General features: G+C 34.8%; 1 pseudogene; it reads right to left on the bottom strand.

The window, feature by feature from the left end:
- The window catches only part of LOC122808437, a 90,638-nt pseudogene that overhangs the window by 35,377 nt on the left and 41,658 nt on the right, over window positions 1–13,603 (bottom strand).

Below are 13,603 nucleotides of genomic sequence, written 5' to 3'. Positions count from 1 at the left end.
TTTTTTCAATTAATTTTCAAGTGTAATGGGAGTACTTATAGGGTTGCCACCTATCCATTTTTTTTTCCAGGCTATCCAAAAATCTAGTCCAAAAAACATTGTGTACAAACTCCAGTATTCTGTTTCAAAAAAGGAAATAGACTATCAGAGTTTGTTACATTGGCTGATTTACTATGCTTTTTTACAGAAAAGCATAGTAAATCGTCTGAAAGCAGGTATCAGGAATGAAAAAGAGGGTGTGCTCCATTAGCTGATGTCATAGGACATCACAAAATGGGTGGAACGTGGACAGGAGAGGGAGCAGGAATGGGCGGGGTTACAGGTGATGCGCAGGGTGTGGTCTTAGTCTGGTTTTATCCACAATGAAAAGTGGCAGCCCTAGGTACTTAGGCAAATGGGTGTCCCTTTTATTTTTCCTTTTCTCTTTCTCTTTGTTCAGTTTTAAGAAATGTAGATACTGCAGGGTTAAAAAAAGAAGAAAAGTCTGGTCAAAAGAGTACGATACAAGAAACATTGATGTGCTTTTTCTCATTTTTGCATAGGGGAATGACTGGATTAAGACCCTCTGCTTGATCTAGTAATACATTTTAAAAGAAAGCAAATAAATAAATAAAAGAACATTATATAATAAAGCTTCCCTCTAGCAAATAAATGCTTGCAGAAGCAACTCTGTCTCCATGCAGACATGAGAACCAGATAATCTGACAAACAGCAATAAAAAAGAATACTTTCTTTCAGTCACTAGGAGATAAGGTTTTCTGAAAGCATTCAAGTGTTTTCCCATTCTGGGACAGCAATAAAGATAAGACAAACCCAAACATCACTCAGTAGAAGCACAGGCTGTACCATGGGTCTTATCATGTGTAACCTTACTTTTAGGTTACCCCGAGACTGTGAGTATATCTGTCTATTTGGGACAATATTTCCTATTAGGAGGGTAAAACTTCAATATTTCAAGATGTACATAATTTTGTGTGTTACTATTAAATTAATAGGTTCATAGGTTCATAGGTTCATAGGTTCATACTAGGCTATCTGCCCAAGGGCATTTATAAGCCTAGCCCAGAGTTTTGTGGCTTTCACCACCCCTTTAGTTTGAATGATACTAAGCCCATTATGTTGTTGTGCCTCTGTCAAGCAGTGACAATGAGGTAATCCCTGGGGTATATCTGCGATCTCCCATCCATTGGTCAAGATTTCTCTTGAACAAGGCCAGCGAAGTGCTCTGCCTCACATGTACCGGGATTCTTTTCCACAGCATGGGAAGTCTCTGGGTGATGAATCTGTCCCTCCAACATGTCCTATTAATAACCGTTGTCAAGGTTTAAGTCTCCCACCCTTGTAGTTCTGAGGGATCTAGACTTTTTGAGGTGGAGCATGTCCATCAGTTCTGGGTTGGACATGGCCTTGTATGTCAGGCACAGGTCACGTCTGAGCAGACGGTAAGCGACTGAATAGAGCTGGAGTTCCTTCAGTCGGGCAGCATAAGACATATTTCTGAGACCCTTTATCCTTTTTGTGAGGAACTTTCGGGGCCTTTCCAGTTGCTGCAAGTGTCGGGTCAGATACATTCCGAATGGGGCATTGTACTCAATCATTGGTCTGATGAGTGATGAGTACAGGGGGACGATGACCTCCCTTGATCTAGATGTGAATCCCTTCATGATCAGGTGGGCAATGTAGAAGGTCTTCCTAACTACTTTGGCAACGTGAGTGTCAAACGAAAGGTTACTGTTAACCTGGGTCCCCAGATCCCTGATAACCTCTTCTGTGCTCAGTGGATTGCCACCTATATAGTAGCTGGGAGTAACCTTGTTTTTCCCGAAGGGTATGACTATGCATTTTTTGGCATTTAACTTTAGTCCATGGCTCTGGCACCAGTTATCCATTACTATGAGACCCTTCTGAAGGATATCTGTGTCAGATGTGTTTTCGACTATGGCCCCCAGTTTGCAGTCATCTGCAAATTTTGTCAGCCATAACCCTCCAGTGTTTGCTTGTACTTCTGAGAAGTAGATGCCAAACAAGAGTGGGCCCAGGACTGAGCCTTGTGGGACACCACTTGTGACAGGTTTTGAGTCTGACATGGCGCCAGCAACTCTCACCCTGTGGGTTCTGTCACCTAGCCAGTTTGCTACCCATCTTGTGACGTATGGGTTAACATTTAAGCTGATGAGTTTTTCAATGATACCTGAGTGGGTATTGTGTCGAAAGCCTTGGCCAGGTCGAGGTAGGCTGTGTGGACTGCCTTTCCCTCATCAATGGCCTTGGTGACTGTTTCAAAAAAGTCAACCAAGTTTAAAAGGCATGATCTGCCTTTGACAAAGCCAAACTGGGTTGGATCCAAAGTCTGCAAGTCCCCTATGTCTTTGTTTATGAGTTCATTTATGATCCTCTCCATGGCTTTGCAGATCAGGCTTGTCAAGCTGATGGGGCGGTAATTTCCAGGGTCGGTGGAGGCACCGCCTTTGTGAAGTGGGACCACAGTTGCCGTACGCCACTCCTTGGGTACGTATCCTGAGGTGAGGCTAAGATTAAACAGCTGTCCTAACTGTGGGTTTAATTCTTCATTGAGTTCATGGAGCACACAACCGGGGACACCATCTGGTCCCATGGATGCTGTGTTTTTCGCCTTGGAGAGAGCAGTTCTCACCTGAGCGTTAGAGATGTTTGGGGGGCTACAATCCTCTGGTATAGATATCTCTCCTTTTGGGGGGGGGGGGAGAAGTTTGCACTGAACCTGTCAGCCAGTATGTTGGCAATGTCTGTAGGTTCAGTGATTTTTACATCATTTTGAACGAATTCTGAGCATATCTGGGTGTTTCCTCCCAGGTTTCTGACATAGCTAAAGAAGGCCTTATGATTGTCTTTTGAGTCCTTAGCGATTTTTCTCTCAAAATTTGCCTTGGATGACTTTATGAGAGATTGTAGTTTTTTACTTATGATGATCAAAGGTGTCTTACCTTTAAGGGATTTTGCTCTATCTTGGAGTAGCTTCCTCCTTTTGTTGTTCATAGGTTCATACTAGGCTATCTGCCCAAGGGCATTTACAAGCCTAGCCCAGAGTTTTGTGGCTTTCGCCACACCTTTAGTTTGAATGATACTAAGCCCATTATGTTGTTTTGCCTCTGTCAAGCAGTGACAATGAGGTAATCCCTGGGGTATATCTGCAATCTCCCATCCATTGGTCAAGATTTCTCTTGAACAAGGCCAGCAAAGTGCTCTGCCTCACATGTACCGGGATTCTGTTCCACAGCATGGGGAGTCTCTGGGTGATGAATCTGTCCCTCCAACACGTCCTATTTATAACCGTTGTCAAGGTTTAAGTCTCCCGCCCTTGTAGTTCTGAGGGATCTAGACTTTTTGAGGTGGAGCATGTCCATCAGTTCAGGGTTGGACATGGCCTTGTATGTCAGGCACAGGTCACCTCTGAGCAGACGGTAAGCGACTGAATAGAGCTGGAGATTTTTCAGTCGGGCAGCATAAGACATATTTTTGAGACCCTTTATCCTTTTTGTGAGGAACTTTTGGGGCCTTTCCAGTTGCTGCAAGTGTCGGGTCAGATACATTCCGAATGGGGCATTGTACTCAATCATTGGTCTGATGAGTGATGAGTACAGGGGAACGATGACCTCCCTTGATCTAGATGTGAATCTCTTCATGATCAGGTGGGCAATGTAGAAGGTCTTCCTAACTACTTTGGCAACATGAGTGTCAAACGAAAGGTTACTGTCAACCTGGGTCCCCAGATCCCTGATAACCTCTTCTGTGCTCAGTGGATTGCCACCTATGTGGTAGCTGGGAGTAACCTTGTTTTTCCCGAAGGGTATGATTATGCATTTTTTGGCGTTTAACTTCAGTCCATGGCTCTGGCACCAGTTATCCGTCTCTATGAGACCCTTCTGAAGGATATCTGTGTCAGATGTGTTTTCGACTATGGCCCCCAGTTTGCAGTCATCTGCAAATTTTGTCAGCCATAACCCTCCAGTGTTGGCTTGTACTTCTGAGAAGTATATGCCGAACAAGAGTGGGCCCAGGACTGAGCCTTGTGGGACACCACTTGTGACAGGCTTTGAGTCTGACATGGCGCCAGCAACTCTTACCCTGTGGGTTCTGTCTCTTAGCCAGTTTGCTACCCATCTTGTGACGTATGGGTTAACATGTTTTTGGGGTGTATTTTTTTTGTTTTGTTTGAGGGATTTCAATAAAAAAAAAAGTTTTGTAAGATGTGACATAGGCTCAAATGGATATGACAAGAAGCAACTGTGCAAAACATAAACCTGCCAAATATTAGTGTGTGTATGTAACACTAAAGCTTGAACTAGATACTTAAAAAGCTGTTACAAATAAAAGGTGGGAATAATAACATTTTAACATAATGACGGTTTGTATATTATCTTTAAATGCTAATGGTCTCACAGATATATACAAAAAAGAAAGAGTAGTGAACTATATTAAAAAATGTACAGAGCAAATACCTATGCTACAGGAGACACAGTGGGAAAGAAATGAACATGTGTGGGGATTCCAAGATGGCCGCCGACTAGTCTAGTCCCTACTCTCTGAGCTCCTCACAGCTATTTAACTTTTGGTTTTTTTTACAACTTTATATCAACCTTTTTCCTCAAATTTTTATACTAAAAGATTTTATAAATCTTTTTCTACATTGGATTATTTTTTCTTCTGGACTTATTATCCTGGGATTTATTTTACCTCAGAACATTCTTGGTCTCTCTGCTGCTGGGACTCCTACTGCTCCAGTCTGTTCCTGGTTCCTGGTATCCTGTCGACTGCATTCCATTTCTGGGCATGGCTACAAAATCTGACTCCATGGAGACTCAGCCTACAAAGGCCAAATTTACTTCAATGCTCTCTCCTGAAAAAGATTCAGGATCAAAAAGACTGAAGACATCTAAACAACCTACAGAAACTTCCAAAGTAAGTAATAAAGACTTAAATGACTCAAATTTCCTTTTAGAAGAACTAAAAATAGCATTAAAACCAGTCCAAAGTGCTATACAAAACTTTTCAGAACAGTTTGCAGACTTTAGTAAATCTTTAAAGCAAATAAACGATAGAATTGTTACTATTGAAAATAAAAACTTAGCTTTGGAGGTTAAAACAGACTTATTGGAAAGTGACTTTAAATCTAGAGATAAAATTATTTCAGATTTACAAGCTAAAATATTGGATCTGGAAGCCAGGAGTCGAAGAAATAACATCATTATTCGTGGTTTACCTGAATCTTATGACAATAAAAACTTGTTATCTGTGACTAAAAATATCTTTGAAACACTGTTAAATTGTGAAGCTTCTTCAAAATCTATAATTGTAGAGAGAGCACACAGAGCACTGCGTACAAAGCAAGATTCTTCCACACCAAGGATAATCTATACTAAGTTACTAAACTTTCAAGACACTTTCCAGATCCTAGAAACTGCTAAAACAAAGAAACAATTCATATGGAAGTCTCACAAACTATCATTTTCCCAAGATCTTCCTTCACAGATCAAATTAAATAGACAAAAACTAGCCCCTTATTGTGCTGACTTGATAAAAAGAGGGAGAAGATTTCGAATGGCTTATCCTAACACCTTGTCTTTCACAGCTAATGACAAAAGATTTGTATGTTCAGACCCTAAAGATGCAAAAGACATTTTTCTTAAAACATTTAAAAAGCTTCCTGACACTGTATCTTAATATGCTACTGTTAAAGGACTACAAAAAGGTTTGATCTTTTGTTTTCTTTACTCTGACAGTATTTGTGTTACATGATTTGTAACTCTGGTGTGACCTAATTCTATTAATTTAAGAACTTGTCATGTAATTTACACATGATGGATTTGGTGTGACAGTGTGCAGTGACAGGATTTATGCTTGTTAGATTTGTGTGGATTAATAGAAGCATTTAAATTGCTGTATTTACTTTTTTCTCTCTCTCTCACATATGCTTGCTGTGTAAATAGATAATATGTTAATTTTACTACAAGCTTTTGAGTTACAGCCTTCTGTGTAAGCTAAATGATTTTTGGAGGGAAAAACATTCCATCTCAAGATTCTAGCAAGAAAATCTTCTCCTCAGAGTTCCAGCTGATGCTCTGCATGAACATGCGCACACTACAGAATCTCTGAGATGGTTGGTGATGTCATAATTTGTGAGGAAAGCAGGACAGCTTCAAATACACAAGTCTGCTTGTTCCCAACAAGTATTCAATAGCGCTAACTTTTTAGTAGATCTGGTTATTATTTAAAGTGTTTTCTCTTCATAAATGAAGGCTGCTTTCTAAATTTAAACAGATTCATGTCGCATAATACATTCAGTGACTTTCAGTGTGTCTGTATGACTTCAGAGCAAGCAGCTACTTTCATAAAGCAGAGTGAAAATGTTTTTGGAAACAAATGAACAGGTTAGTTTTATATATTAAAATTCTAAAGGATGTGTAAAGAAATGAATGTATTTTCCTATTCAGAATATTCTTTCATACACTATTTTATATGATACTGAAGTGTTTAATTTGAAAAATGTTACAAAGTATACCTGTTCATATGAAAGTTTCATGATCTTTCTATTCTCTACTTTCTTTTCTTCTCAGAGGCTTGATGTGATATTTATGATTAATAGTTTATGTTTAAGAAAGCCTTTACTTAATTGAAAGGCTTGAAATAACTATCTTTAAACATGATTAGCTGAAACTACCTGTATATATTTAAGCCCTTTGATTTACTGCATTTAGCTTGCTTGTTTCTGTTTTAATTAGATTTTCAGAATGTTTACTTTAAAAGCCCTGTCTTTTTCATGCTGTTTGCTATGTTACATTTATAGCTTAGAAGAACAGTATGGCTACATAACCTAACAGAGTCATTAGTAAAAATATTCAAAAAGTAGATTTAAAATTATATGTATGCACATTGTTGTACATTTAGTCCAGTATATATGATGCTGTTTAAGTTACTATTTAATAATATAGTTATATATTTATTCATGAATAATAATAACTAGTGTTAAAAACCGTACAGCTTATAATATTTCATTTTGAACAGTTGCTGTACTACTATTATCTAGTTAATAGATGCATCTCCAGACTGAATTGTTTTTCATTTTGAGATATGGTTGTTTGGTAGTTGTTTATTGCTTTATTTGAACTATAACTAAATACTCATTCTACAGTTATTAGTGCTCTTATCATATTAATAGTCATGTTGATTAATGAAATTATCACTAAAGTATTAAAGAAGGTTCATTAGATAATGCATGACTATTATCTTTAGTTCAGTATTGCTACGCTCATTTACATATATTATAATGTTACCAGTTGGTTTTGTTATATTTATATATGTTATCTTACATATCTTTCAGTTTTAATTGTATTACTTCTTATGACAGAGTGTTCTAGTTAAGCAGAGTGTGATTTATTTATTATTTATTTGTTTCTTTTTCTCTTGAAATACTTGAGGAAATACATTTAATCACTATAAATTTCAATTTAAGGATAGGAGCTTTAGATTAGTATTAGAAGTAGGGATTAAGAATGTTGGACGTCTTGAAATTAGTTAATTTTGTATATATTTTTAGTAGTATTACTCGGACTTTATGTTATGTTAGGCTTCCTTTGAGTAATTTGTATTCTAACTTGAGGTTATTATTATTTATAATTACAATATTTTTTTTTATGTTCTTCTGCTATTCCTTTATCACAGGGGGATTGGTGGGTAGGCACTAGGGTTAGGATAAAGGATATTATTATGCATTTTATGGTTCTTGAAAAACCTTTTTTCTTTTTTTTTCAACAAATGTTATTTGATGACCTGCTTGAATACTTAAAGACTGTTTTTTCTTTTATTTTTTTCTTCTTCTTTTTAATGTTGTGTTGGATCTGCACCCTGAGTTCACTTTTATAGCATCAATAATGAATATACTTGTAGACTATGCCTGTTGACATAATTTTGGATTCTTGGAATGTTAGAGGCATTCAAGATAAAGTGAAAAAATCATTATTATTTCATATGATCTTCAAATCACATGCTAACATTTGTTTTATTCAAGAGACCCATATTACACGTATTGATTGGAATAAAGAGTTTAAAAAAAATGGATCAAAAAGATTATAGCTTCAGGTGACTCATCTAAGTCCAGAGGTGTAGCTATAATCATTAAACAAAAATTCATTGGGAACATTATTGATGAGAAATTTGATGATGAGGGGAGGTGGTGCCTATTTACTGCTTCTATTGATGGTTTGGACAAACCCCTATTAATTTTAAATCTATATGGCCCATGTAATTCACAACATTTGTTCATTTTAAAAATTTACAATATTCTCACATCCTATAAGAATCATCATATTATAGTGGGTGGTGACTGGAATGCAGTTATAAACCCTGTAATTGATCGTTCCCGCTCCACTGTCACCTATAATTTTCAATCTACTCTGGCTATAAATGATTTGATGACAGAATACAATTTAATAGATCCCCTCCGCACTGTTAAAAGTATAAACAAGAATGATATATATACTTATTATTCTAAGTGCTATCATTCGTGGTCCAGATTAGACTTCTTTCTAATTTCAGATTATATTTCAAAATATATTTTGAACTTTACTACTGAACCCAGATTCTTTTCGGATCACTCAAGAATCTCACTAAAATTAAACATAAAACCCAATATCAAAAATAAAACTATGTTTAATAAGTGGACCTTAAATAATAACTTATTGTCAAATGAAGATATTTGCAAACAAGGTTCAGAAATCCTAAAGGAAATGGTGAATAGCCTTGAATCATCAGACATTCCTTATGACATACAATGGGCTGCATGTAAAGCAAGATTAAGAGGATTATTTATTAGTAAAGCTGCTTTTTTCAAAAAACAATACTTTAAGAAAGAGGAATTCTTAAAATCAAGAATTTCTTCATTGGAAAATCATCTTAGACTGAACTATGATGCTACTTTAGAAAAACAAATTTTTGATTGTCAGAAAGATTTAATTCTGCTTCACCAAAATAACCTCTCCTTAGCTGAACAAAAGCTACTTGCTTCATATTCAGAGTGGGCCCAGGTTCCATCTAAATTATTAGCGAGAATTATTAATGTTAACTTCAGAAATCCAAATATTACATCTTTATCTTATAATAATAGATTATATAATACGGATGAAGAGATTATTCAACTTTTCACCTCTCTTTACACTGATTTATATTCAGGTTCTTCTAATTCTGTTAAAGATAATCATTTAAAATTCTTTTTAGACTCTTTGCAGTTCCCTAAACTTAATGATAATCAGCAAAAATTACTTTCTACCCCTATATCGGTACAAGAAATCTCGGATTCAATAGATAATCTTAAATTGGGTAAATCTCCGAGACCTGATGGTTTTACTCCAGAATTTTTCAAAACTTTCAAATTGGTAGTTCTTCCCTTTCTTTTTAAAGTTTACAATCATATAAGAGTTAATGATATCTCAGATATTTATTGGAACACATCCAAAACCATTCTAATTCTAAAAAATAATTAAGATAAATCTGACCCAGTAAATTATAGGCCCATTTCTTTAATTAACGTGGATATCAAGATTCTGTCATCTATTCTGGCTAACAGATTGAAACGGATTTTACCCTCAATTATCTCGTCAGATCAATCAGGTTTTATGTCTCAGAGACATGCTTGGGATAATACTTTATCTTTAGAGACTATACTTCATCTCATTAAGAAAAACCCAAACCCTATATATGCTCTGATTATAGATGCATCAAATGCCTTTGACAGAGTATGTTGGAACTTTCTATTTCAAACTATGTTATGTTTTAATATTCCCTTATTCTTTATAAATTTTTTAAAAGTTTTATACAAGAATATGTTTACTAGACTATACATTAATGGTCAATTTTCTGCTCCGATAAAGATCACTAAAGGAACAAGACAGGGTTGTCCATTGTCCCCTTTTCTTTTTAACATTTATTTAGAACCTTTGCTATTGTTTATTACTCAAAATACTTTTCATAACATCCCTAGAATTCTTAGTACTAATATTCATTTCTCTGCTTTTGCGGATGATTTAGTAATCTACTTCCAAACTCCATTGTCTGATTACAGAAAAATAACGAATTCTATTGAGTATTTTTTTTTGGTTTCCAATTATCTTTTAAATTCTGCAAAAACTCATATTTTTCCCTTAAATCATTTAGCACACAAATCTTTTTTGTTTCCAGACGATCATTTTCAGTTTACTTATAATATAAAATATTTAGGAATCAACTTAGAACACAATAATAAATCTTCCTTTCAAAATAATATTAATAAAATATGGAACTCTATATTGTCTGATATGGACAGATGGAAGCATCTTAACCTTTCATTTCTTTCAAAGGTGGCCATTATTAAAATGAATATTCTGCCTAAATTTCTTTACCAATTCTCATCATCTGATCAGATAATTTCAAAAAATTTTTTTGAGTCTGTAAATAAAGCTTTGGCAAAATTCATATGGTTCCCTAAATCTGTTAGAATTTCCTATTCTAGATTGGCAATTTCGAAGGGCAAGGGAGGTTTGGGTTTACCTAATCTTTATCTCTATTATTTGATTGTCTCATCCAATAAACTTCTCACTATCTCTAAATTCAATAACACTTCTTATCCAAATCATTCTTTATGGATAAAATTATGGTATAATTATGTCATTTCTAATAATTTAAATCCAGAAGCTATTCCCTTTATCTCTCTGGATAGTTTATTTATTAAAAATATGTCTACAGTATTTAAGCAAAAGATTAGAGCTTTCCAAACCTTACTCAAAATGTGTAAGCTAGAAAACATCTCGCACCATATTCAGCCAATTCATCTAAACCCAAATATATTATTGGACAATAAACTTTTGAACTTAACAAACTATCCCTTAATTAAAAATTTAAAAGTAGGAGATGTTTTGAAATATCTTGACTTACCTTTAACTGACTGGCGTAAGTTATTGAAAGTAAACTGGAATTACTCACCAATTCTTACACAACTAAGAGCAATAATTAAAAACAAATTTGTGTGTCTGATCCCCATAGACTCACAATTGAAAAACCTTAACACGATTATCAAAATACTTTCATCATCTGATAAAATGCTCTCAAACTCATATAAATTAATTAATTCTTTAATGATGGACCACAACTGTCTTTTATCTAATGTTTGGTTGAATTATAACTCCCAATTGTCAGAATCTCAGAAAGTTCTGGCTATTAGACACACTAAGGAATTTATCCCTTTTAAAAAATTAGCATACACACAATTAATGATTAATAATAATGCCTACTTTACCCCAATCAAATTAAATAAATTTAACCCAAATAAGTCCCCTTCGTGTTCATGCTGTTCTCATCCCCAAGCAGACCTCCTTCATATTCTATGGTATTGTCATTTTTCTCACAGATTGTGGACATCTTTGAAAGTCAGACTGCAGAAAATGGGATATCAAAAATCCACATTGACGTGGGAATTTGCTATTCTACATATTCCATTGATTCATCTTTCAAAAGTAGATATTCATGTTATCATTTTTATTTGCTCATTACTAAAACTTTATATAATACAAAATTGGATGGATCGTTCTAAATTAAAATGGGTTACTTTCCAGAAAATGGCTTTTAAATTTATTGATGCTCAAAGATACTTAGGTGGGAGTCCAAAAAAAAAAAGCTATTAGAAAGGTTGTATTAGAAAAGATTTTAAACATATTAAATAGTTAATGTTAAATTTTTTTTTTTTTTTTTCAGGTTGCCTAACTTGTATATAGTGTACATATGGTGTATGTGTTTTATTTCTAAATAATTTATCAAAATCTCATGAAGGTTGTTATCTCTTAGAAGAATTGTCATATGTTCATTTATACCTTCTTGTTATGTATAATCTTTTAATTGTCTTGCTATTCATATAATTAATAAAAATTTTTTTGAGAAAAAAAAGAAATGAACATGTGTATTTGATAAAGAAAGGTTTTCAAGACTGTTATTCAGTGGAATACCTGGGACAAAGGAAAAGAGCTTATATTAATTGCAAGAGGAGCTTCAGTAGTGATAGAAGAGGATATAAAAGATAGTAAAGGTCGATTTGTATTACTAAGGAGTTACTGACAAGGAAAGAGGATTTTGGCATGTATTTATATTCCACATAAAACTGCTATAATGTAGCTTAAGAAAATTCTGTGAGAAATCATTTTTCAGCAAGGAGCATTACTGATAGGTAGACAATGGAATTTGATTTGCAGTAGTGAAGATGTGTCTGGTGGCCCAGAAGGAAAACTATAACAAAGGAGGGTAGATTTTTGAAGAAATTTATGAAAGCATTTGACATGGAAGATGTGAATTCAGTAGTAGGAGTTCGGAGTGAATTTACATATTATTCCCCAAGATACAAAAAATGGGCTAGGTTAGATAGAACTTAAATTTTGCAGGAATGGGTGCATTTACTTGAAAGTTTTGTTACATATCCAATAACAATTTCAGATCATGTGCCAATAATAACTAAAAAAATGCAAGGTAATGAAACTAAAATGAGACACTGACACTTTCCCACTTATCGGTTGAAAAGAGGAATTTAAGGAATGGGAAGTGGAAATTATTTGGGAGTTATTAGAGAAGATAGAACTTTCTTCTGAAAATATAGGAAGCAGGATAAAATTAAAGTGTAGTTTAAAAATAGGGTGAAAATAAAAGAAAGAGAGAGAGATGGTTATGAAGTAACAAGAATTATTTAGAGTGGCTGCCAAACGTTAAAGTATTGCAGAATAGTGGGAATCTCACAGAATAATAAGAGGAACAACTACAGAATGCTAAGCAGTAGATAAAGTATTACCTCGATAATATGCATGAGTTTTGAAAGATTGCTGTTAATCAACTGTTTTTTGATAATACCAGAGCACAAAAACTTTTAGCACAACAACTCTGGTAACACAAAGTAGAAAGGGTTGTCACCAAGCTTAAGAAGCCTATAATGAGGAAGATAACAAGAGATCCTAATATTTTGGAAATTTTATGAAAGTCTTTATAAAGCAGAGAAATATGCAGATCAAGAAAGGTACAAACGGAAATGTTTATGGAAGAATTTAATATACCAAGGTTAGAGGTAAATGAGGCTCCATTACTATCAGTTAGGATAGGAGGAGTTGAGATAAAATGGTGATGTATAACAAAGCCACAGAAATGTCACCAGGAATAAATGGTATTCCTATGGGAGTTTGGAATCTAGAAGGGAAAACCTGATAAAGATCTGGAAGGTTTTGATTAAAAGTATTTTAAGAGAAAGAGAAGTACAAACATCCTGGAAGAAAGCAGTGGTGGCTGTAATATCTAAAGAGGGTAAAGACCCATCAGATCCAGCATCATACAAGCCAGTTTCAATCCTAAATCATGATTATAAAGTGTTTATGTCTATAATGACTAAAAGAATGGAAAGTTGAGTCAAAAATTGATAGATATGGATTAATGTGTTTTTGTGGAGGGGAGGCAAACATTTGATAACATAAACAGAACATGAATGCAAGAAAATACCACTGTTGTTGGTGGGTGTTGATTAAGGGAAAGCATTTGACAGAGTAAACTGGCAGTTTTTGAGCAGGGCAAT

The sequence above is a fragment of the Protopterus annectens genome, chromosome 8.part0 (genome assembly GCF_019279795.1).
Source record: "Protopterus annectens isolate FY-2018-M chromosome 8.part0, PAN1.0, whole genome shotgun sequence".
In the NCBI taxonomy this organism is placed as follows: domain Eukaryota; kingdom Metazoa; phylum Chordata; order Ceratodontiformes; family Protopteridae; genus Protopterus; species Protopterus annectens.
The sequence above is the reverse complement of the archived record's forward strand: the minus strand, read 5'-3'. Positions and strand labels throughout refer to the sequence as shown.